This window comes from Protopterus annectens, chromosome 13.part0 (assembly GCF_019279795.1).
Source record: "Protopterus annectens isolate FY-2018-M chromosome 13.part0, PAN1.0, whole genome shotgun sequence".
NCBI classification, from domain to species: Eukaryota; Metazoa; Chordata; order Ceratodontiformes; family Protopteridae; genus Protopterus; species Protopterus annectens.
Genome location: NC_056747.1, coordinates 1,045,659,808 through 1,045,685,020, shown reverse-complemented (window position 1 = coordinate 1,045,685,020; position 25,213 = coordinate 1,045,659,808).

The window sequence follows — 25,213 nt, the reverse complement described above, 5'->3', positions numbered from 1 at the left end:
GTTGGAGAGGTGAAATATGTAGATTATCATATTGTCTGCATAGATAAGTATGGGGGTTGTTGAGGTACGTGAGCTGGGAGACAATTAACTAATAGTGAAAATAGTTGGGGTAAGATACCAGATCCATGGAGTACGACTTTAGCAAAAGTTGCACAGAGAGAAGAAAGATGAGTTCCCATTTTTTACTTTGACATGGCTATCTGTAAGGTAATTGTGGATCCAGTGGAGACCATTTTTGCTTATGTCCAATCTTAGGAGGGAGTTAAGGAGTAATGAATGGTCTACAGATCAAAGGCAGTAACAGCTGATGTGTTGTTACTTGCACCATTCAGGACTGATTTTGTTTGTGCTTTATCTGTTCCTCTTCACCACAGTTTCCAAGAACAGAGTAAGACACCCTTTAACTCTTTGTTGATGATTGCTCCTTCTCTAAGGTGCAGTGACCTTGGACTGAAAATAATTAAGTAGAGGCATAAAGGGGACCCAGTAGGCTTACTGCTCCATCCCCCAGAGATTTCCCCACCTGAATAGCTTCCTCTCTCCCATTTCAGACAGAAATTATGCAAGGACATCCTACCACTATTAGAACAAATATAACTGGATATTCCTCAATGTATAGAAAACCTGCATCGATAGTTCATTTATCACTGTGAAGACTTCATTGTCTAACCCCTACAACACATCTTAAATCTCTGTCTTACTGTTAACACCATGCCTAATATCTGGAAAATTTCCATAGTAAACCCACTTCCCAAACAAAAACATTCCACAGTGTCTCGCCACTATCATCCCGTTTCCAGCCTTCCAACCCTGTGCAAGATCTTTGAAAAAAATTGTCTATTTCCAACTCACAGAATATATTACTAAATATCAGCTTTTCTTACACAAAAAGCATGAGTTCTGGTCAGGGAGGAGCACTTGTACGGCCATATAGCCGCTTAGTAATGACATTCTAATGTTAATGGACAAAGGCATGTTATTTGCAACCATTTTACAGACCTCACTTTCAACTTTGACTTAACTCAGTCACTCTTCTCTCATACTTTAGCTGACAGAACTAGGTATTAGCTCAGATGGCATCTCCTCCTTTCAAAGCTATCTGATAAAATACCATTTCACAGGTGTGTGTGTGTGTGTGTGTGTGTAAATGTTTTATATATATATATATATATATATATATATATATATATATATATATACACACACACACATATATATATATACACACACACACATATATATATATATATACACACACACATATATATATATATATATATATATATATATATATATATATATATATATATATATATATATATATATATATATATATATATATATATATATATATATATATATATATATCTATACACACACACACATATATATATATATACACACACACACATATATATATATATATACACACACACACACATATATATATATATATATATATATATATATATATATATATATATATATGTCTATATATATATATATATATATATATATATATATATATATATATATATATATATATAATGTTTCTTTATATACCAGGCAGTATTTCTGAATGTGAAGGAAGATTACATATTGGGATGAAGTGTTCCTAGGATGAGGTATTATTACTTTAAGAAGTAGGGTAATTGCATCAGTTTCCATGGAGTATCTATGGAACTGGTGATCAGAGTTAGGTTATAAATATGAGCTAGTTCATAGGTTCATAGCTTCATAGGTTGGTACTAGGCTATTGGCCCTTGGGCCTATACAAGCCTAGCCATAACAATTCCCTGGATATTTCTTCCCACGATATTTACTTCCCTGGACTCCTGTCTAGCAGGGTGACTGACGTGATCCCCGGTGTGAATTTCCTATCTCCCATCCAATCATCAAGGTTCCTTTTGAAGAGGGCTAAAGAGGCGTTCTGCTTGGCATGCATGGGCAGTCTATTCCAGAGTATGGGGAGTCTTTGGGTCAGGAACCTATCCCTCCAGTATGTTTTTTCCATTGTGACGACAAGGTTTAGATCCCTGGAGTGTGTGGCTCTGAGGGATTGGGATTTCTTTAAGTGGAGCATGTCCAACAGCTCAGAGTTTGACATGGCCTTGTATGTTAAGCAGAGATCACCTCTGAGTAGATGATATACCACAGAGTATAGCTGGAGTTTTTTTAGATGGTCAGCATAGTGCATCTGCTTTAGGCCTGTGATTCTTTTAATGAGGCACTTCTGCAACCTTTCCAGTTGTTGCAGATGTCTTGTGAGGTACATACCAAATGGGGCATTGTACTTCATAATGGGTCTAATGTGGAATGAGTACAGTGGGACAATGACCTCCTTTTTTCTGGATGAAAAGCCATTAGTGATGAGGTGTGCCACATAGAAGGATTTCCTGACTGTTGTGGCGATGTAGTTATTGAAGGTGAGACCACTGTCCACCTATGTCCCTAAGTTTGTCATCACACTTTCGGTGTTTAGTGTACTGCCACCTATGTGGTAATTCATGGGTACATGTTTTTCCCAAAGGGGATAACTATACATTTCTTGGCATTAAGCTTAAGCCCATGGCTCTAGCATCAAGCATCTGTTTCTGTAAGGCCCATTTATAGAATATCCACATCATTTGGGGATTCAGTAACGTTTGCAGTCATCTGTGAACTTTGTTAGCCAGAGTCCCTTAGTGTTGGCCTGTACTTCAGAGAAGTAGATGCCAAACAAGAGCGGTCCCAGGACTGAAATCTGAGGTGCTCCACTTGTCACTTGTCTGGAGCTGGATTTGGAGTCGGCTACTTTTAAAGTCTGGGTTCTGTCAGTAAGCCAGTTGGCAACCCATAAAGTGATGTAGGGATTTATGCCCAGCTTAGTAAGTTTATCTATGATTCCAGTGTGAGGGATGGTGTCAAAGGCCTTGACGAGGTCCAGATAGGCTGTGTGAACCACCTTACCCTCATCCACAGCTCTGGAGACTGATTCGAAGAAGTCAATCTGGTTCAGGAGATATGATCGGCCCTTCACAAACCCAAACTGGGTGGGGTCCAGTGTTTGAAGGTTGCCAGTGTCTTTGTTTATAAGTTCCATGATAATGCGTTCCATGCCCTTGCAGACCAGGCTCGTCAGACTGATGGGGCGGTCATTTCTGGGATCCAAGGTGGATCCCCCCCTTGTGGAGTGGGATAACTGTAGCTGTGTGCCACTCAGTGGGCACAAAGCCTGAGGTGAGGCTATGATTAAACATGACACTTAGGTGAGGTGCCAGTTCATTTTGTAGTTCATGTAGTACACACCCCGGGATGTCATCTGGTCCCATGGATGCTGTATTCTTAGCTTTGGAGAGTGCGGTTTCTACCTGTGTGGCTGTGATTACCGGAATTTGGCAATCTTTTGGTGATGGGCCCTTTAGGGGGTGAGAGGGGGGTGAAGTTGGCACTAAATCAATCTGCCAAGATATTGGCAATATCCTTGAGAGCAGTATACTTAATACCATTCTGTTGTAGCTCAGAGCAGATCTGAGCATTGCCATTTAGATTCTTGACATAACTATAAAATGCCTTGTGGTTGCCTTTGGAATCTTTGGCAATTTTATTTTCATAGCTAGCTTTGGAGGATTTTACGATAGATATCAGCCTCTTACTGAGGCTGGTAAGGGAGTTTTTTGCATCCTGGGATTTTCCTGTTTTCTGCAACAGTTTCTTCCTTCTGTTGTATAGTTTGTCTATGGTGGGGGACCACCAGATTGGCTTCCTTTTTTTAGAGGAGATCGTCTTGGTTCTATTTGGAATGGCACGATTCATGCACAAGTGGATGTGTTCGTACAGTGCCTTAGTGTAGGATTCAGCAGTCGGACATTCAGCTCCCGTTTGCATGGGTGTCATGAAGTTTGTCACTTCTGACTTGAGTAGCATGAAGTTGGCTTTGGAGAAGTTTTTTACAGAGGTTTCCTTACTGGGGTTGGGGGTGGCATTTGGATGTCAAGGGTGATTTGCTTATGGTCAGACTTGACCAATGAGGGGGTGACCACTGGTGTGGAGCATCTATCTCCCATGTTGGTAATGATCATGTCTAGGATATTGGAGCCCCTGGTGGGATAATGGATTAGTTGATCCAGGGCGTTGGAATTTATGAATTCCAAGAACCGTTGGAAAGAGGTGTTGGTACCCGAGTAGTTTTCCCAGTTAATGGCAGGGTAGTTGAAACCACCCAGTATTAGGGTGTTTGGTTGTATCTTAATATTTTCCAATATGTTTAGAAAGGTGTAGTGAGAATCTTGGGGCATGGTGGGGGATCTGTAGCAAGCTACAATTTGGATTTCAGTCTTACCTAGTGTTAGTTTCACCTGGAGAATTTCAGATGCATTGTGTTGGGCAACTAGCCTGGAGGCGTGAATATCCTTGGTGAATATGGACACTCCTCCACCTCTAGTGTTTCGGTCTTGCTTTGGTGGCCGAAAAGTGTGGTAAGAGTTGTAGCCTGGTATTGCAGGGGTGCTCTCTGAAGCCTTGAACCAGGTCTTAGTTACTGCACAGATATCGATGTTCTCCATTTTTAGGAGTGCCTCGAGAGAGTGCATTTTAAAGTTTAGACTTCTAGCATTGAGTAGCATTACCTTCAGATTTTGCATGCTTGTATCTGTTATGGTGGTGGTTTTGTCCTTTGAACCTTGCCTAAATAAGTCACTATAGGGGTGGCAAGTAACCTGAATCCCAGGGGTGACAGGTGCAGACCATCTCTGGCAAAGCATCATGGTTTGTTGATCATGTCATCCCTAGCAGGCAGATACTGGATCCCCTTTGAATGACACCAGAAGCTTAGCCAATTGTTGAAGTCAATCATTTTGTCCTTATACTGTGGTATCATTCTGGGTGAAGGCAGGATGCTAGTCAGGGCTAGGGTCATACCTGCCTGGGCCACATGATCTGAGAGCTCTTCCATGTCTCTTTTCATGTAGTCCAGGGAGGTACGTCTCAAGTCATTCACTCCAACATGGACAATGAAAGAGTCATATTTGTACTTGCTGTGGAGTGACCTGAGTGCATGCATTATGTGACAGATCCTGGCAACCGACAGGCAGCTGACTGTAATTTTCTCCTTGTTCAGCCTGGTGAGTGGGACATCAGTGTGCCTGACTATAGAGTCACCTATGACTAAAGTGTTGGGTACGTTGTCTTGCCTTACGGGCTGTTGTTGGGTGGCACACTGGTGGTGTGAGCTATGTGTCACTTTGGTTGTGACTGGTGTTTGCGTTTCAGCTTCGGAGGTCCTTGTTGCTTGGGCAGGTTAATGTTAAGGGCCTCTTCATATGTGGGTTTAGTGTTGCTATGTGTGGGTGTTGATGGTGTGGGTTTTTAAGGGCCATGTGTTGCTCGATGTGTGGTGCAGGTGTTAACCTTCTCCTCTTGACTATCTAGCACAATCTTGGCTGGAGAGAGCTTTGCTTCCAGTTTGGCTATGTAAGTGCATCTCTCACAGGTTGTAGTGTTGGGTGGTATGAGGAGAGGGTTGTCTGTGTACATGAGGCAGTTACTGCATTGCCCCAGTATGCCCAGATTCACCAGGTGGACAGGAGAAATCAACGGAAGCTGACTCTTGGACATGCCTGTTTAGGTGCTTTTTTTGTAAAGTACAAGAGCTGTTTTCCCTTACCTTTGCAAGGTACTTTGCAATTATAGGCTTAGTGCCTACGATTAATTTCTCCTTATTAACAAGTAGAGTTGGGTGCTTGTATCAGTTTAAGGCTTCCTAGTGCTTTCCAGCAGGTTGCAGAGCAAGTGCTAGTCACAGGGGTTCAGATTTTAGTGCTACTACTGATAAACCAGCTAATTCTAGTGGAAAATTTGAAGAGCAGATTTTCTGGCACCTGGAATAGTTTAACCATAGCCCCGCAGTGCTGCACGATGCGAAAAATGCACAAACACACGTGTGTTTAAGACAGAAAGTTGAAACGGATAGAAATCAGCCCAAAAAGGCCAACAAAATTACAATTTCAGAGCTGGAAACCACTCCTCCAGTGCTAGACAGGCAGTACAATGCTCACCACTCTCACTGGCAGGCAGCAGGACTTCCATGCACAACAGCAAGGTCTGGATAGCTCTGAACACAGAAAATAAAGTCCTGAAACCAGCAAAGCCTGGGATCTGGACTATACTAGCTAGGAAAGGCGGGAAACGAGCAAACAAGATAGTGGTTTGAAATGTATAAAACAGACTATTTAAGAAGCAAAGATTATAATTCATTTTCTCAGTTCCTTTCATTATTTTTCATTCTAAGCTTTATGTAAGTTTTATTATAGAACTGTCACTGTCCCTTCTGTTTATAACCTCTCAATAAAATTGCAAGGAAAACCTCGCCAATGTGACTAAATTAGAACCTTGAAAAGGGGAAGAGACTGGAAGTTTGGATAAAGAAGTCTCTTAGAAGGTTAGCAGAGTATATCAAAGAGGCAGAAATGGTATATCAGGACAGCAGATGAGTAGTAATGGCATTTTTTTTTTTACCTAGTAGTGATTTTAAATAGTATACTCTACAGTTGGACTGGAAAGCCTTTTGTCTTGTTATATGATAGACATATATGTTTTACAGTCCTATACAGTGTTGTCTGTCAGCAGGGTAGTTAGCAGTTTTACAAGGCCTCCGGGTGGCATTCCTGTCTCAGTAATTTTTCTGTCTTATGTGTTAGCCAAACACAGGTGTTGTGCCTGAGCCTATATTGTTTTGTAGGGTAAATATTGTTTTGAACAGGTAGCAGAAAAGAGATGAACTACTGTAATGCATAGCTGGCACTGTTTGAGTTATATAAAGGAGCCCAGTCACTGCACATTACATATGTCCATGGTTTCATAGGTTAAATCAAGACATGTATTGCTCAGAATGAAATGAGCAGCACTTAATAATAACTGAAAATTACTTTCAGTGTATAAAGGGGAATGATCACTAAAACTGGTAGTTAAAATTCTTGAATATCTAACATTCTATTCATTACATTTTCAAGACACGTATCTGTTAAAGAGTTGAGACATTTACTATCTGGAAAATACCTATAAAGCTGCTAAGTGGCTCATCTTTGATCATTGTGGATTTAGCTGGTTTAAATTTAATTTCAATAGCAAAATGAAATTCTGTTAATAAGTCCATTTGCTTTAATTAATTGTAGACAGGAATTATAGTCATCAGACAAAATGGAATATTCAGTAAAATTTGATCTATCTTGAGACCAATAGTTTCTTTTCATCTCTTATACAGTTAACAGTCATTAAGATCTTGTTATACAGCCAGTGATGTAAGATCTTACCAAACCATACTAACTTACAGATATCAAATGATGATGTAAATCTGGACTAAGAAATACTACTAAATATTTTGAACTTTCTTTAAATCATATTCTCAGGTAAGTTTTATTAGCATTGGCAGAATTTTATTGGAGTAAGGTTATGTACTTAGTTTCATTGGGCGAGGTGGTCATCTTAATTGCGCAGGTTTCTTTGGACATAATACAGCTACAAGTCTTGATGAACTTTATCTTTTAGTCAGGCTCTTTAACATTATCAGTCTCAATCGTCTACATGTTAATCAATGTTGTTGTAGAAATGTTATCCTTAATAAGTATATGTATAGCACGAGGGTCTGATAAATTTGAGAGCTTAATGTTTAGTTAATCTTAAATATTGCTTACAAAATGCTTTATTCTGTGTGAAACTTGGTTTCCTATTATTTACTCGTATCACTCTGACAGCCTTAAAATTTAATATAAAAAGGACATTAGGGGAGCTATGACTACACTATGTTTAGTTGAATGCCCATTCGCTGCATTATTCCATAAAAATCAAATCATTTAACTAACAACAAATGAAAGCCCTACAACTAGTTTAAAATAATATATTATACTTAACAGAATGCAGCCTATTTACTACTTTGAAATCTGTGGACTATAAAATGGGATTTGACATGTGACTGCATATATTAATTAATACATTTTGTATTTATATTGATATCACTCTTAGGACATCCAATAGTGTGTTTGCAGACCTGTAGAATCTGCACAATATAAAATTACTAGTATGAAATTACAAGTAGTACCTGTGGGGCAACAGTAGTTCTCGGTGAAAAAAATGCACCTTTATTATATTAGAAAAATGATTATCATTCTATAATAAAAGTAAGTTATGTTGTTACCATAATGTTCCATGTTTGCTGTCCTTTATCTCGCTTTCCTTCTTTCTGGTTGGGTTCGGAGCAAATCTCGGCTCCAACTCAGCCACTTCTAAAGCTCGAAGACTCCTTACTGGCTCAAGGCTAGCCCCTTATCCCAGTATGCTTAGCGGTAGCTACCCAGATCTCGTTTGTGACAACTAACCATTAGATAGGAAAACTATAAATTACCAAATAAAGGAGGTAACCAAACAATACTACTTCCTTGTACCGAAAAAACAGAACAACATTGATGACAAGGACTATACCAACAGCTGAAAAGCACAGGAAACTCAGCCAAATCAGCCAAAAAAGGAATTCCTCTCAATCATCCAGGATGGGGGAAGGAAGGAGGGACGCAACAAGGAAGGCGAGATAAAGGACAACAAACATGGAGCATTATGGTAAGAACATAACTTCTTTATGTTATGTTGTCTATCTCGCCTTCCTTCTTCCTGGTTGGGACAGCGTCCCCAGCACCTAAATCCTGGGTGGCTCACTGGAAAAAAGACTTCAGAACCATGGAACCAAAAGATGCCCTGTTCCGAGAGGCCATGTCCACTTTGTAATGAGTAATGAAGGTACAATGTACTGAGTAGCCTATGTTGCTGCCGCACAAATAATATCTAATGGAAGCTTGGCTTTAAAAGCTATGGAGGTAGCCAAGGACCTAGTAGAGTGTCCACTTACCTTTTCCAGGACAGACACATTCTGAGACTCATAAACATAAGCAATAGTATCAGACAGCCATTTTGACAAAGTCACTTTGGAAACTGGTGAGTCTTGCTTACTCTGTGAGAAGGATACAAAGAGCTGATCTGATTTTCTGATATCCTTTGTTCTTTGAAGATAAAATCGTAACTGCCTGTGGACATCCAAATGATGTAGCTTATACTCTGCCTTGTTGCCATAATTTGGAAAGAAAACAGGGAGTTCAATTGACTGATTCAAATTATACTCTGAACAGACTTTTGGTAAAAATGAAGAATTAGTTCTAAGAGACACTCTATCCTTGTGAAAAATCATATAAGGCCGGTGGATGGAAAGTGCCTGTAACTCAGAAACCCACCTAGCTGATGTAATTGCAATCAGGAAGAGGGTCTTCCATAATAAGAACTTTAGAGGACAAGAAGCAGTTGGTTCAAAAAGAGGGAGGATTAGAGCCGCTAGTACTAAATTTAAATCCCAAGGATGGAGAGGTTTTCAGATAGGAGGCCTTAATAGGGTAGCACCTTTCAAAAAGGCCCTACATAGCTTGTGGGACAATATGTTAGAACACAGAAGGCCCACATGAAAATTGGAAATAGCAGCCTGTTGAACTCGAATTGTAGCAGCCGCTGCTCCTTTCTCAAAAGTTTCTGCCATGAAGTCCAAAATTTTTGAAATTGGTGCGATAAAGGGATCAATGTCATTTTGCTCGTCCCAGAAAGAGAACCTCTTTCATTTACTAGCGTAAAGTTTCCTAGTACTTGATTTGTGAGAAGAGACTAAAATATGTTGAACCACAGGTGAGATATCTGGAAGCCTGGCTAGGACTGGAATTGGAGAAACCAAGCTGTCAGCTTGAGAGTGTGAATGGAGGGATGAAGAGCACTCAACTGATGTGCCAGGAGATCTGGAACTGGGTCCCGAATCCAAGGCTCCTCTTGCAGGTAATGCCAAAGAAACGGGAACCATATCTGATGAGGCCAGTATGGGGCAATGAAGATCAGCTTGCAACTCAACAACTTTCTGAAGAAGTTTTGGAATTAGAGGAAAAGGGTAAGGGCTTAAAGAATCCCGGGGGGACAATCGTGGATAAGTGCTTCTCTGGGTGACTGTCCCAGTGGGGGAACTAGGGCAAAGTAGCTGCTGCATTTGTTGTTTAGGTGTGAGGCAAAAAGATCGCAGCATGGCTGGCCCCATCTGTGGAAGATCATATCCGCCACATCTTGTTTCAGAGACCATACGTTAGACTTCCCCAGGATGTGCACTGCAACCAGAAAATGCTGAGAGGAAATTGCCTATTGCCATACTCAAAGGGCCTCCCGACATAAGGGGTAAGATTTGGTTCCACCCTATTTGTTGCTGTATCACCCCACTGACATGTTGTTAGTCTGAATTGCTATATAGCCCAAAGGAAGAGAGTCATGAAGTGCTTACAATGCTAATAACACTGCTCTCATCTCCAGGACATTGATATGCAAATGGTACTCATGAGGTTGCCAATTTCCATGGACTGTCTGTCCCAGATAATGCCCCCCACCCTATGTGGGAAGCGTCCGTGGTCACTGTAGCTACCAGATGAGGGGCTACAAAGAGTCTGCCTAGAGTGACTAGGGGAGAGTGGAGTCACCACTGTAGATCTTTTTTTGCAAGCATCCAGGATTAAGATCATGTGTGACATTGGTAGATCCTGATACGACCACTGAGTGAAAAGGAGTCACTGCAAAATCCTCATATGGAAATGAGCTAATGGGACTAGAGTAATGGCAGCCACCATCAAGCCCAAGACCTTTAGGACTAACCATGCCTGAACCTTTGACTTTGACAAAAGGAGAGAGACCTGACATTGAATGGTAAGCACCCTTTCCTGTGAGAACTTGGCTATCATGCCTCTTGTATTTAGTTGAGTGCCTATGAAAGTAATACACTGAGAGGGTATCAAGGCATATTTTTCATAGTTTATTGTGATTCCTAGACATGCACAAGTATGAATCGTGTGGTTCCTGGCCCTTAAGAGATGATGCTCCGTGGTGGCAGTGAGGAGCCAGTCATCTAGATAAGGAAACACCTGGAATACCAAACGTCTCAGGTGAGCCGTGACTACTGCCATGCACTTGGTGAACACCCTGGGGGCTGTAGTGAGACCAAAGGGCAGAGCTCTGAACTGGTAATGACTGGCTTCCAGCTGGAAGCATAAATGTCTCCTGGACTGCCTGTCCATTTTTATATATATAGTAGTATGCATCCTGGAGATCGATAGAACACACCCAATCATCCTGATCCAAAAAGGGTAGAATTGACTGCAGTGTCACCATCTGAAACTTGGTCTTCTTTACTGCCCTGTTTAACTTGCTGAGATCCAGGATAGGACTCCAGTCCCCTGTCTTTTTTGGAACTAAAAAGAACCTTGAGTAAGTTCTGGATTTGATCTGGTCTGCGGGGACTTCCTGGATGGGCCTTATTTGCAGCAAACTTCTTACTTCCAAGGCTGCTTGATCCCGAAGACTGGGTTGAACATCTGGGACTGATCGTTTTTGACTTCTTGGGGGTGTTTGGGTGAAGGGAATTTTGTAACCCCTGGATATTATGCATCGTTCCCATGTGTCTTCTGTTATATCTTGCCAGGCTTCTAGGTACAGTGAAATTCTGCCCCCTGACTGCCTCCAGAGGTGGGCAGCTGGGCAATCCTTCAGGGATTCTGAAAAGGCTTGTCAGAGAATGTATCTCTGTCACCCTGTTGCGGACCTCCCCCTGCTGTGAGGTCAGCATCTCCCATTATTATTTCCCCCTCTGCCCCTGGGGGAATTATCTCCAAGAGTGTAAGCGAAGCTCCCTGGGACTTACAGAACCACATTTTACCACCCTTTTGGCCTTTGGGATAAGACCTGGATGGAGTGGAAAAATGGACTCCTATGGTAGAGAGAGTTTTGCTATCTCATTCACTCCTGGTAAGAGTATCTCTAACTTGCGGCCCAAACAAGGCTAAGCCATCAAAGGGGGAATTCTTAAAGGAGGACTTGAAGGGCTCCGCAAATTGACAAAGGCGCATCCAGGAGTGTCTGCGAAGAGCCCTTCCTGTCCTGCAGCCCTACTCGCTCCATCTGCTGTGTAAGAAATCAGGCGCATGGAGGAGTTAACAATGGAGGTTAGCCGACTTGGAAGCCACTCTCTCCAAGCTCTTTAAGGAGATCCCTCTGAAGTCTTGTGAAATGTGTCAAAGAGTTCAGCGACTGAAGAGTAAAGACTGCTGAAGAGAAAACACGTTTCTCATATCTATACATGGCTCTAGACTCCTTGTTTGGTGGATGGATAGAAGAGGAAGTCTCCTCGAGTTCCTTCTTGGTGGCTGCTGCCACCACCATAACATCAACTAACATACCTTTAGAGAGAAATGTCTTGTCCTCTGGTGCGGTGATGAACTTGTTAGGCCTTCTCAGAATGGGGTCTATGGTCTCTGGAGCAGTCCACACCCTTCAACTCACTACAGACAAAAGTGGGTTGAAAGGCAGAGACACCCAGGAGGTGGAGGGTCGGGAACCAAATGCGTCCAGGTACACAGACTCATCCTCAGAAGGGGCAAGGGACTTCCAGTTTCCTCTCTGCCTGAGGATCTCCAGGATGTCTGAAAATGAGACATCCTAGGAGGGGGACCATGGGGACCCTTCCAAGTCATCCAAGTCCGTGTCAGAAGTGACGGTCTCAGGGGAGTCCACATGCTTCCTCTTAAATTTTTTCTTCCTGGGAACCTTCTCTGAGGCATGCTCAGGAGAGGTCTTGGAAGAAGAGGGGTCACCCTGTGAGGTATCCTGGAGCATCGGTTCCCTACGCTTGGGATGGAAAGGGATGGAAAGGAGTATCCGAGGCAGACACCGGTATCGATGGGGATGGAGCCAATGGAGCTGAGGGTGGAGTGGTCCTGGTAGACAGCACACTCTTCATCACCTTGAAGGCACAGCTGTCTAGAACGGAGGGAGGTTCTGGCTCCAAGCAGCCTGGAGACCTCCTCTGCACCAAAGGCGATGGCTCCAAGGCAGATGTGGGAGCCAAACTCACCTGTGCCAAGGCTCCGAGGGGGAGAGTGGGGTCAGACAAGGTTCCGATTCCGCTTTCCCCCTCGGAGCCGACAAGAGAGTCTCGGCACCCAGACCCCTCGATAGGGTGGACTATCGAGGAGGTCGGAGTAGATGTCAGAACCGACAAGGCAAGGGTTGTCAGAACCAATGGTTCCACCACTACTACTTCCATGCACTCTGGCTCTGAACTGGATGCAGTCAGAGGAGGAATCAAGACAGGGACTGGTTCAGACAATGGCGCAACTTTCTTTCGGGGCTGGGCTCGACAACAATTTAGCAAATACCGGTGTCTTGAGCAGCCTCTTCACCACTCTCTCCGCATCATTATCTAATAAACTCCTGGATGATCGAGAGGAGTGGGTCAAGGATTGGTGACTACCTGCCACTGACTGCAACATTGGAGACTGAGGCACAGATCTCACTGGGTCTAGCTAAGGAGATCTCGATCTCTTTTGGGTCCAGGATGTCTCTGAAGACACTGATGGAGCCACTGGAGAAAAAGACTCTTCGGAGTCAAAAATCCACTTCAAAGGTTCTAATGATTTGGGTCTAGACTTAGTTGGAACCAAAGATGGAGCCGACAAAGATGCCAGTTTGTCATTGGATTTTTTTAAGGGCTAAGGGGCCAATGCTACTTCAACCTGGGGTTTTATTAACCCTCTCAAAATAAGTTTGTTGTGCATCTCTTGCAAAACTCATGCGCTAAAGGCATGGCAAACAGAGCACGAGTCCTGCAGGTGGTGCCCCTAGACAATACACACAACTCCCATCCATAAGGGACATTTTCTGGCAACATGAGTCGCATTTCTTGAACCCTGACTGCTTAGGAATTTCTTTAGACATTATAAGCACCAAAAAACAAAAGGACTAACAACTGGAGAGGTTTTTTTTTCCGTTTTTTTGGAAGAAGAAAAGGGGGGAAGAAGAGGAGGGGGTAGTCTCTAAGTTAAACTGCTACTGCTCCCAAAGAGAGAAGGCCTCTAACTAAAACGGCTTCTCCCTAAGTAGCAAGGAGGGATAACAGGACAAGAGAACAACCCTCAAGAAAAAAACGGGCCGCCGACAACAACACACAAGTAAAGGCCTGAGAGAAAACTATGGCCTAACAACAGCAAAAACAACAGCAACAAGGATAGGGGTGACAGAGAGGAAAAATCACTAACCTCTAAAGAAATTTAGCCTTAAATGATAATTTTAATAGAAAAAATCATTACTTAGCCTGACCCAGCAGAAGACAATCTCGATGCTGCAAGCGGCAAACAAGATCTGGGTAACTACCGCTAAGCATTCTGGGATAAGGGGCTAGCCACAAGCCAGTAAGGACTCTTCGAGCTTTAGAAGTGGCTGAGTTGGAGCCAAAATCGGCTCTGAACCCATCCAGAAAGAAGGAAGACGAGATGAATAACATAATATCAAAATCTTATGCTGATGGAATAAAATCTTTAAAATCACTTGGGATCCACAGTAACAGATTTCACATGCAAGTAGATAATAGCATAGCAGTCAATTGAATGATTTCCAGTTTCACAACTTCAGTTCAGATACTCTCTTTGCTATCTTAATAAATACTATAGTTTCTAGTTCTCCTTTAGCTATTTCGTCATTTTCTCTCCTTTCCCCATTCATCATCATTTTTTTATGTGTTCTTCTTTTAGAACAAAATAGGTCAGTTCAGATGATATATATTAAATTCTAATGTAGGCATGATTAAGGCATGTCTTACTTTTGACAACTAACATAGGTTCATAGGTTTACAAGTTTAAGATTTCCTGATGTAACCCATCACTTCATAACCTGTGTGGTACGAAACCCACTTTTTATTTTTAAGACAGCCCACAATTTTAAAATGTTGTTAGAAAGAATACAGTCAATATACACATAGACAGCAAGTAAAAACAATGGTCGGAGGATGAAGCACCTCAAAGAAAATCAAAAACTGAAAATAAAACAACAATGAGGTGACAAACATGGTTCCAGTACTGATCAATTTAATTAATAAAACAAACAAAATACAAAACGGTGTGAGTGCTTTTACGTCTAACAAGGACACTTCTTCAGACAGAAGAAAAAAATATCAGTACTGGAACCATGTTTGTCACCTCATTGTTGTTTTATTTTCAATATACACATGGACCTTGAAGTACAACAAGGAGGTACAACTCGTTGTGTGTGCTGTAACCGGTGGGTATATATTCTACAAGACAGAAGTATATCACTAGAAAATATTTTAAAGTCCAGATTGTTTTTACAGAAAGGGAATTGTGCAAGTCAAGGTTTTTTTTATATTGCTGTATGTTTCGAATGCCCTGCCTTCTACTTGGGAAAAAATGAATGAAGTTTCAAAACCAGAATATACAAACATAATTATAACATAAAAAAATAAAAATGAAAACAATGCATTATATAAACACACCTTAATTTGTCATTCTTTTAGAAAATTCCATTTTGGAATTTTGGAACAGGTCCTTCACAATCCACGTGGAGGTGATTGGAAGTTGACATTAGAAATTTGGGAATTGGTCCGGCAATTTTGGTTATGTGCCACTCCCCCCTAAGATTAAATTAATGTACTTCCATCACACCTATATTATAAATGAAAGCCAAAAAGATATTACTGGGTCTCACAATAACCTCATTACATTTCATTGCATTTTAATTAACATGTGTAACAAGATCTGACATTGTTTATAAGTAGTTACTTTATATTAACAGTTAAATTTATAGCAGAGTTGAAGAACTTTTAAAACAAGTTGACTTTGTTACTGTTTTAAAAAAATGTACCAATTAAGATTGTTTTATATTAATTAATATATTCATTATGTAATTATCCAAAAAAATGAGTGCAATATGTGGTATATATTGATGGATTTTTAATTCTCATTTCATTCTGATAAAATCTCTTTCTGTGGGATGAAAGCACTAAATAAATTTATATTTTTAATCCATCTCCGAATTTCCATGGGCATTATTTCATCTTTTCTAATAAGGTCTCACTGCTTTGTTTTTTTATCATTGGTTTTTAAGGTGATTGGAAGTCACTAGATGGATATTTTAGATGATATTCTACTTATAAACTCCACTGCCAACCGCTCGGAGTTTAACATACTTAAGGATGATGTTGCCATTATGAAGGCTGAGCTTACAAAGCTTATTGAACTGCTTTCCCAATGAGACACACTTTGTGCAACTATGAGGAATGATTTCACTTCCAGCCCTACATTTCTGTGTTTCTCTCACACAGTGGACGTTTCTAACAAGGTTGCCGCCAGTGGCTGCAAACCTGCTAAGGTGATCTCCAACATACAAACTACCCATTTGTATTCTGATAAACATTATCATCAAATAGATAAGAGAATAGACAGAACCATTATGGTCCCACAGAAATGGAGCGTTTCAGTGTTTATATGCAGCAGTTTCAGGATCTCAGCCTTTGTTTTCAGGGCATCCTCTTCAGAACTGGTGAGGGAAGAAGCCAAAGGTTTAATAGGTTTCAGAATGGATCTGATCCATGCAATTTTAAGTCAATTCTAGATAAAATGTTTGATTTTAATGGGGACAGAATTTTCAGTCTGCAGATTTTGTTGCCAACCATAGTAAGTTACACTCTTTGAAAGATTTAATTTAGCATTACTAAAAAAAAAAACTAAGTAAAGTTAAAACTTTACAACTAGATATTAGCTACCTTAGTCAATGCTTAAAATGGAAAATCTTGCTTTAAGGTGTGATAATATAGGAATTTTGATCTAAAACAAAATGACATGTTTGATGAATTTGTTAACATAACATGGTTTTAAATTGATTCAATTAATTATAAAATTTAATGAAATGAATACTGAATCTTTGTTCAAAGAAGTAGAAGTTTAGCATAATCAGATAAATCAAGACTTATTTTTTCACCAGTGCAGAAGTTTATATGTGAGTGTTATAAGCAAAGTTGAGTGTAAATGTAATAACATGTTCCTTAGGATATTAAAGAACTTAGAGATGGATATGAAGCTATACACCAAAAAGGAGGTATATCCTATTAAACATTTGGCATCTTCTAAATTCGAGCAGAGAACTGAAAACTTTCACACATATAATGACCCGGTTAATACCACAGAGGTGTTAGGGACAGAGGGAGTGATGGAAAATCTACCACATAGATTATTATTTAACATTCACACACTACAGCCACAGGATTTTCAGAATTTGAAAAGATCGGAGAGACTAGCCAGTCAATCCAAACATTTGTTAGACCTGGGACCAAACTTTCAGAGGTTGCCAACATGACAATTCAAGAAAGAGCACTCCAAGAAGACAAGTGGGAAGTGGAGACGTTAAGTTCAAGTGAGAAAGGTGTTGTGACTACCTGAGGGGGCTGCAGTATTTATAATTACACTAGTACTCTAGTTACAAAGGAGCGTTTTTTCCTTGTTTTAAAAAGGTTTCAAATTCATACCTACTAGAAATGTTGACATTGTAGACTCCCTCATAGAACTGAAATTATTTATAAGGAAACTTAATCTTATGACATTTTTTCACAACAAAAATAAAGGGGAGGTTATTAAAGATACAACTAGGAAGATGAATATTAAGAAACATAATGCCTTCAACCCTCCTCTACACCCCAAAATTAACATATTTGAAAAAGTGGTTATGGAAGAGATTTTCAAAATGGGTGATTGTAGTAGAGGAGGTTTTTACAACCTTACTAAGGAAGAAAAATTACTTCTTGACACTTTATGCAAAGACAGAACAGTGTATATTATGAAACCAGTTCAAGGAAGTGGCACTGTTTTGTATGATGCCCTGGAAAATTCCAATGCAATGTTAGAGATTTTATGCAATACTGAAACATATACCCCAGTCACTTAAGAAACAAATTAACATTGCTTATCATAGGATATGTTTATATTTGAAAGAATATCTCCTGAACCAATTTAATGACATGGAGACATTTAATTTCTTACAAAATTCCAAACCAGTTATTCCTTCTGTCATTGGCATCCTGAAGATGCATAAAAATATTAACAAGCCCCCTTTTAGACTTATTGTTTCAGCCCAAGGTTCCAAAAATTATCCATTGAAGGTGCAGATAGATAGGTGGCTTAAACCTATGTATGGGTTGGTACCACATCTACTAAAGGACTTATGGGATTTTTTGGGGCGCTTGAAAAATAACATATGGAATAAAAATCTTATTTTTGTAACTATTGATGTAATTGATTTATTCACAGTTATACCTAGAAAGGAGGAGTTAGCACTCCTTCAAGACAGCCACAATTTGTATCATTTGATATCTAATGACAAAATTAAATTGATTGTGGAATTGACCTCACTAGTCCTAGAACACAATTAAATTTTTTTCAAGGGAGAATTTTTACAGCAAGTTAGGGGAGTGGCCATGGGGGCAACATGTGCCACAGTCTATGCCAACCTTGTATTACTAGCTTGGAAAACCAATATGTTTTCACAACTCACTTTCCCAAAATATCCATTTATACCTCAGATTTTTGGACAACATTTTTATATTATGCTATGGACGTAAATCAGATATTTCCTCTTCACTGAGTGCCTGAACAACAACACTACTCATTTTTCTTTTGAAATTCACCTCCACTTATAACAAAGAAAAGATAAATTATCTTGATACACTTATATCCCACACTACCTCAAGTTTCAAATCCAGCATTTACAGAAAAACCTACCTTTTGCAACTCATATTTGCACTTTTCTTGCTTTCACCCCCTTTCACAGAAAAAAGCCTTATGAAAGGACAGTGTATTAGGGTTGCAGGAATGACCTCCTATCACGTCAATGTGTGGGGAGAAGTAGAGAGGTTAAAGGATATGTTCATGGCAAGAAGTTACCCCAAAACCTTGATTGATACTTTATGTAAAGAGGTCTTCAATGAACAGGGGGAGAAGTACAAACCCCTATTGGGAACTGGTATAAAAGGAACATGCAAAGTAGAAGGACTGGAGAGAAATGAACAAGCATTAACTGTTCAATATAATCATTTTTCTAAAGAATTTAAGAATATAATAAAGAAGAATTGGAGTATGTTGTTAGGTATGGAGCCCACTTTTATTTTAAGACAGCCCAGATTTTAAAATGGTGCTAGATAATAAGGTCAATATATATATACACACAGATACTGAAGTACAACATGGGGTTAACACTCGTTGTGGGTGTTGTAACCAGTGAATATATATTCTATGAGATAGAAGTATATCACTAGACAATATTTTAAAGTCCAGAGCGTTTTTACAGAAAGGGAATTGTGTAAGTCGAGGGACTGCTTATATTGCTGTTTGTTCCGACATTTCAAAACCAGAATATATGAACATAATTATGACATAAAAAATAAAAATGAAACAATGCATTATGTAAACACACTTTAATTTGTCATTCTTTTAGAAAATTCCATTTTGATATTTTGGAAAAAGTTCTTCACAACCTATATAGAGGTGATTGAAAGGTAACATTAGAAATTCAGGAAATGGTCTGGCAACTTAGGTTATGTGCCACTCCCCCCAAGATTAAATTAATATACTTCTATCACACCTGTATTACAAATGAAAGCCAGAAAGTTATAACTGGGTCTCATAATAACTTCATCACATTTCATTGCATTTTTATTAACATGTATAACAAGATTTGACATTGTTTTTAAGTCGTTATTTTATATTATCAGTTAAATTTATAGCAGAATTGAAGCAGTCTTAAGACAAGCTGACTTCATTACTGTTTAAAAAAATTATTGTTGTTGTTGTTGTTGCTTTTCTTTCGGCTTTTCCCGGTTAGGGGTCGCCAGAGGAGAACTCCGGTCCACTAATGATTGGCAGTCGATTATTTAAAAAAATTGTACCAATTAAAATTGTTTTTTGTACCAACTGAAATTGTTTTTCTGTCAGATAATGTAATCATTATGTAATTATCCAATTAAATGCGTGCAATATGTGGTATATATTGATGGTTTTTTAATATTCATTTCATTCTGATGGTCCCCTTCTGTGGGATGAAAGCATCCTGTCCATGAGCCAACTGGCTACCCATCTGGTGATGTAGGGATTTATGCCCAGTTTTGTGACTTTGTTTATAATACCGGAGGTTGGGATTGTGTAAAATGCCTTGGCCAGATCAAGGTAGGTGGTATACAGTGTTTACCATCATCCATGGCCCTAGTGACTTTTTCAAAAAAGTCTACCAGATTTATTAAGTATGACCTGCCCTTAACAAAGCCAAATCGGGTTGGTTCTAGTGTGGAGGTTTCCTATGTCATTATTTATCAGGGTCATGATTATTCTTCCCATGGCCTTACATACAAGATTAGTTAAACTTATGGGTCTGTAATTACTCTTGTTAGTTGATGGACACCCTTTGTGCAGAGGGATGACTGTTACTGCCCTACACTCTTTCAGGATAAAGCTAGTTCAGAGGCTGCAGGTTAAACAGAGATCCCAATGGGCCTGTTAAGTCCTGATTTAAGCTGTTTAACAGGCAACCTGCTATATCATCAGGTCCCAATGAAACTATGTTTTTAGCTTTACAGAGTACAGTGGCAACCTATTCTTTGGTGATAACTGACAGTGGTGTGGTGGAGGGTATTTCCTAGGGGAGGACTGGGGGAGATGGAGAGGTGAAATTTCAATGTTATTTACCAGCAGTTTGCTATATCTTCTTGCTGAATATAGGTGATGCTGCCCACATCTAATTCTGCATATTAGTTGGTGTTGCCCTTAAGACTGCAGACATAACTGAAAAAATGCCTTATGGTTATCCTTAGCTTTGGAGATTATTTTTACCTCAGAGTCTGCTTTCAGAGTCTTGACTGGTTCCCTAATTCATTTGTTTAGACTACTGAGGGACTTTTTGTTCTGTTGTGCACATTCCCTCCTATTTCTCAACAGGATTTTCTTTTTGTTGTTGTACAAACTATTAATACCAGGGGTCCCTTTACCTGGGCTTATTTTAGTCCAGTACTGCCTTTTCTATGCAGTTGTTTACATGGTCATACAGGGCTTTTGTGTACACCTCTGCATAGGCTTCTGAGTTTTCTGGGTTTGGGGGGAGCTTGGAAACTAGCTTTGCCATCAATTAATAGGAGGTAGTTTGCCTTAGCAAAGTTCTTAAAGTTTTTAGACTAAGGTGGTGGGTCTAATTTTACCTTTATTTCAAGGGAGACCACGTTGTGATATGATCTTACCAATGAAGGCATCGGGGGGTGCAGCACTCACTTACATTTGTGAGCACCAGATTAAGTATATTTGTACGCCTAGCAGGGGTGAAGACTAGCTGCTCCAGAGCATTTCAGTTTGCAATTCAAGAAGTCTTTGGGCCTGCATCTTTGTGGTTGCCATGTATGCCTACCATTTAATGGATGGGTGGTTAAAATCATCCATAGAATGGTATTGGGCTGGATGGTGAGTGATTGTAGTAGTTTCAGGTATGATGTATGGATTTCCTGGTCCATGTTGGTGGACTTGTAACTATCAAGAATATGGTATTGGATTTTTCCCATGGTTAGTTGGACATGGAGTAACTAAAGCATGCATACCTCTCAACTGTACAGATTTTTGCAGAATGTCCAGATTTTTGGCTCATATTTTTGGTCTGTTCTTCATAAAATCTGTTGTTTTCTGGCAAATTAATGAGATAATCCTAGGAATGAAGTCACTAAATAATGACAGTCATTTGAGTTTCAGATTTCAAATTCTTCAGAAAATGTATGTTAAAACAAACGCTGTCGCCCTAGCAACTTTCTATGTTTATAAGAACAATATTTAAAATATATTCCTATTTTTGGACCTCTGTCTCCCCGTTTTGATGGGTTTTGTTCAGATTTCTTGCACTAAGAGGTTGAGAGGTATGAAAGCATGTCATATTGTTTGACCAGCCTTGAGGTGTGCTTTTCCTTTATGTAGATAGATATAACTCTGCTTTTTGCTTTTTCATGTTCAGTGGGTGGTCAAAACGTATAAAAGGCGTTATAGCCATGCACAGTTGCATTGATTTCTGTGGCTCTGAAGCTGAACCACGTTTTAGTAACTGCACACATGTCAGCATTTTCCAGGGTGAGGAGCCCTTCCAGGGAGTGTAGTTTCTTACTGAGATGCCTAGCAATGAGCTGTAACACCATTAGCTTGTCTCGAGTAGCTTTTGCTATGTTGGGAGGTTTGTCTGTTTGGCAATGCCAAAAAATGGCAGTATAGGGATAGAAAATGTTTTGGTCCATATCTGAAAGCCTAGTGGTGACAGGTAAAGAGCATCTCAGGCAAAGTAGTATGGCCTGTCAGCCATGTCCTTCCAGCTGACAAGTACTGGACCCCTTTAGAATGATACCAGTAGTTAAGCAAATTGTTAAAGTTGATCATTTTCTGTTAATATTGTGGCATCAGCCTTGCAGGTGATAGAATGCTGCTTAACGCTAGGCTCATACCTGCCTGTGACACATATTCTGAGAGCTCTATCATGTCTCTCTTCATATAGTCCAAGGATGTTACTCATGCCCACATGGACTACTGGTAATTGGGGGTAAGTGACCTGAGTGCCTGCTTGATCTGCCGGATCCTAGCCCCTGACAGGCAACTAACTGTAACCTTCTCCTTATCCAGCCAGGTAAGAGGGGCATCAGTGTGTCTCACAATGGAGGCTCCTATGAATAAAATATAGGGTTCTGGGATGTTTCACCTTATGGGCTTGGTAGCTGAGACACAATAAAATGTGGCTTTATGTGTTGTGATGGGTATTGTCTTCTTTGTGTGCATGAAGAGTTTCTGATGACTGTGCATGACTGACCTTTGAGGTTTAGGTAAGTTACATGTGAGCACCTCCGCATATGTGGGTCTATTTGTCTGATCCATTGTGGGTGCGGTGATTTATATATGTGTCACTGACAACCTGTTTGCTGCTTTTTGTGTCTGTATGTGACAGTCTGGCCTCCAGCGTCAATGTGTAAGTACATCTCTCACATACTGTAATTGTCTGTCTAAGAATTAAGTGGTTGACAGTGTACATAAGACAATTGCTACCTTGTTTCAGGATGCCCATGACCACCAAGCTAGATGCAGAAATAGCAGGAAAGTACATATCCATTCTTGCAGGTCCTAATGTGTACTATGCAAGGGAGGATACTTGTAACTGGATGAGAGCTGGGTGCTTACTTTGGTGTAATCTACAGCTAACCCTTCCAGTGAAGTTGCCCAGCACCAAAACCAGATGCTCTTTAAACAGTGATAGTCCTGTGTGCACACCTGATGTTCATAAGGGTCATTTGCATATATCCCATGTGCCTCTGTTACAGGTGGTTTGGGAGGTCACTCATTGGAAGTTCTGGCTTGACTGGAGTTTTCATTTAGTTTTTTTCTGTAATAATGTAATGTATACCTAAAGAGTCCTAACTAAATGCATTTATGCTGGTCACTCCATAAACTACCTACCCCATGAATAGCACAGAACTGAGGTAAAGTTCCAAGGTAGTTTTTATAGGGAAATTTCAATTTCTGGTGATTGCGTACGTACAAGGCACCACCAACCTCTGCTTTGAGAAGAACAGCTTCATCAAATGCAAGGCTTATATACAATCAGAAATAAGAAAATGTTACACTATGACCTAAAGCCAACCAGATAAGGACACAATGAGATTTCTACCAGCAATTCCCAGCTCAGATATATGAAATCAGCCCTCTCCTGCGACTTTGACCATCTTAATGTAAAACAACTGGTTTGGAGCCCAAGCGTTAGAGAACTACAAATACTTACTACCGGCTAAAAATCACTGGATACAATGTATTTAAATGCAGAACAGCAGCCCTTACAGCACTTAGAAAATGGAATTGTTAAGTTGTTAAGAAGTACAGAAAACAATAAATAGCACAGAAATTGTTCACAGTAAAATGAAAACACTTCAGGCAAGTGCAAAATACTATTTAACTTTATTTGTCTTGCCAAGGATGGCTTCAGATATTTGCAAAATCTCTCAAAGTCTCTGATCTCATCACCAAACAATGAGCAGCACTGGGTAAATGAGCTCTGTTAATTGTTCAGCAGAAGTGCTCCCACCACTCTGAACAAGCCTTAAAGGCCACAATAAATTCCAGGGACAGTGATATACAGCTTTAAGGAAACAACAATAACCCAATCTGTAAGCAGGTCAATAATATAGTTCTAACTAGGCCCCCAATCATTACAGTAATTTCCCCTCTCAATGAAATTATTCCTGACCCAGAGGCCGTGGTGCTGCGGTAGCATTGTCACCTCACAGCAAGACGTTGTCCCGTTCGAGTCTCAGGTAGAGAGTCTTCTTTGTGGAGTCATGCGTGAATGGGCATGCCTTCAGGGCTGGTAACTCTGCACGTAAAAATCCACTACCAAACATTAGCGGACCTGAGTTCCACCGTGGCGACCCCTAACCTTGATAAGCCGAAAGACACAACAACAACAACAAAACAGGTTAATCCAAGGAAACAACATATTTACTTACAAAAAGTCAAATATTTTACTTACAATAAGCCAGAGATTAACTAACTGCAAAACAGTTCTTAATTTTCTGTTGTGGAGATAATTAGAAGTTAGATTTCTTTGTCTAGTATTTAGCAGAACTGCTCACACCACACCAGTCAAGCCTTAAGATCCAAGTTGTTACAACCTTAGAGAATATTAACATCTTCTAATAGAATATAATGTCCTAATAAACTATTTTCTGCATGTTTGAGTTTATTAACATCTGCCATTGTGTATGCATTATGCACAAAATGGAGTAATTGCTTCTAGAGTAGAATTAGTAATTAACTTAAATTAGCTTAAAGTACCCTGTCTCACAGATATAACTAGTAGACCCATCTGCCTCCAGTTTTCAAGCTTTGTTCTACTACTGTTGACAATTACTGTCCAGTCTAGAAGTTCCCACTGTGAGTACACCTAACACATAGAAAGGCTGCTAGGATTTTCTATAGTGCAGAGACATTGAAAGACAGAGGTTATCACTCCAAATACTCTTGTGGATGAACTGCTTAATGAGGTACTGTCTGATTTAAAAACTAATTTATTCGTGGCCTAAATACTTAAGCACATTTTTTTTTTGCTTCACTTCTTTCTGACAGTTGTTCTTCAAAATCAAATGTTTAAGTCGGCTGAATAAAACAAGTTTCAGTATGTTTTGTTTGAAGCAAAATCAAATTTGTGTGCTGATGCAACCTGAAGCCAAAGCCTCCTGTTTAAAACTGAACTGTTTGAGCTAATTCTGCTACATAATATGTGTGTGTGT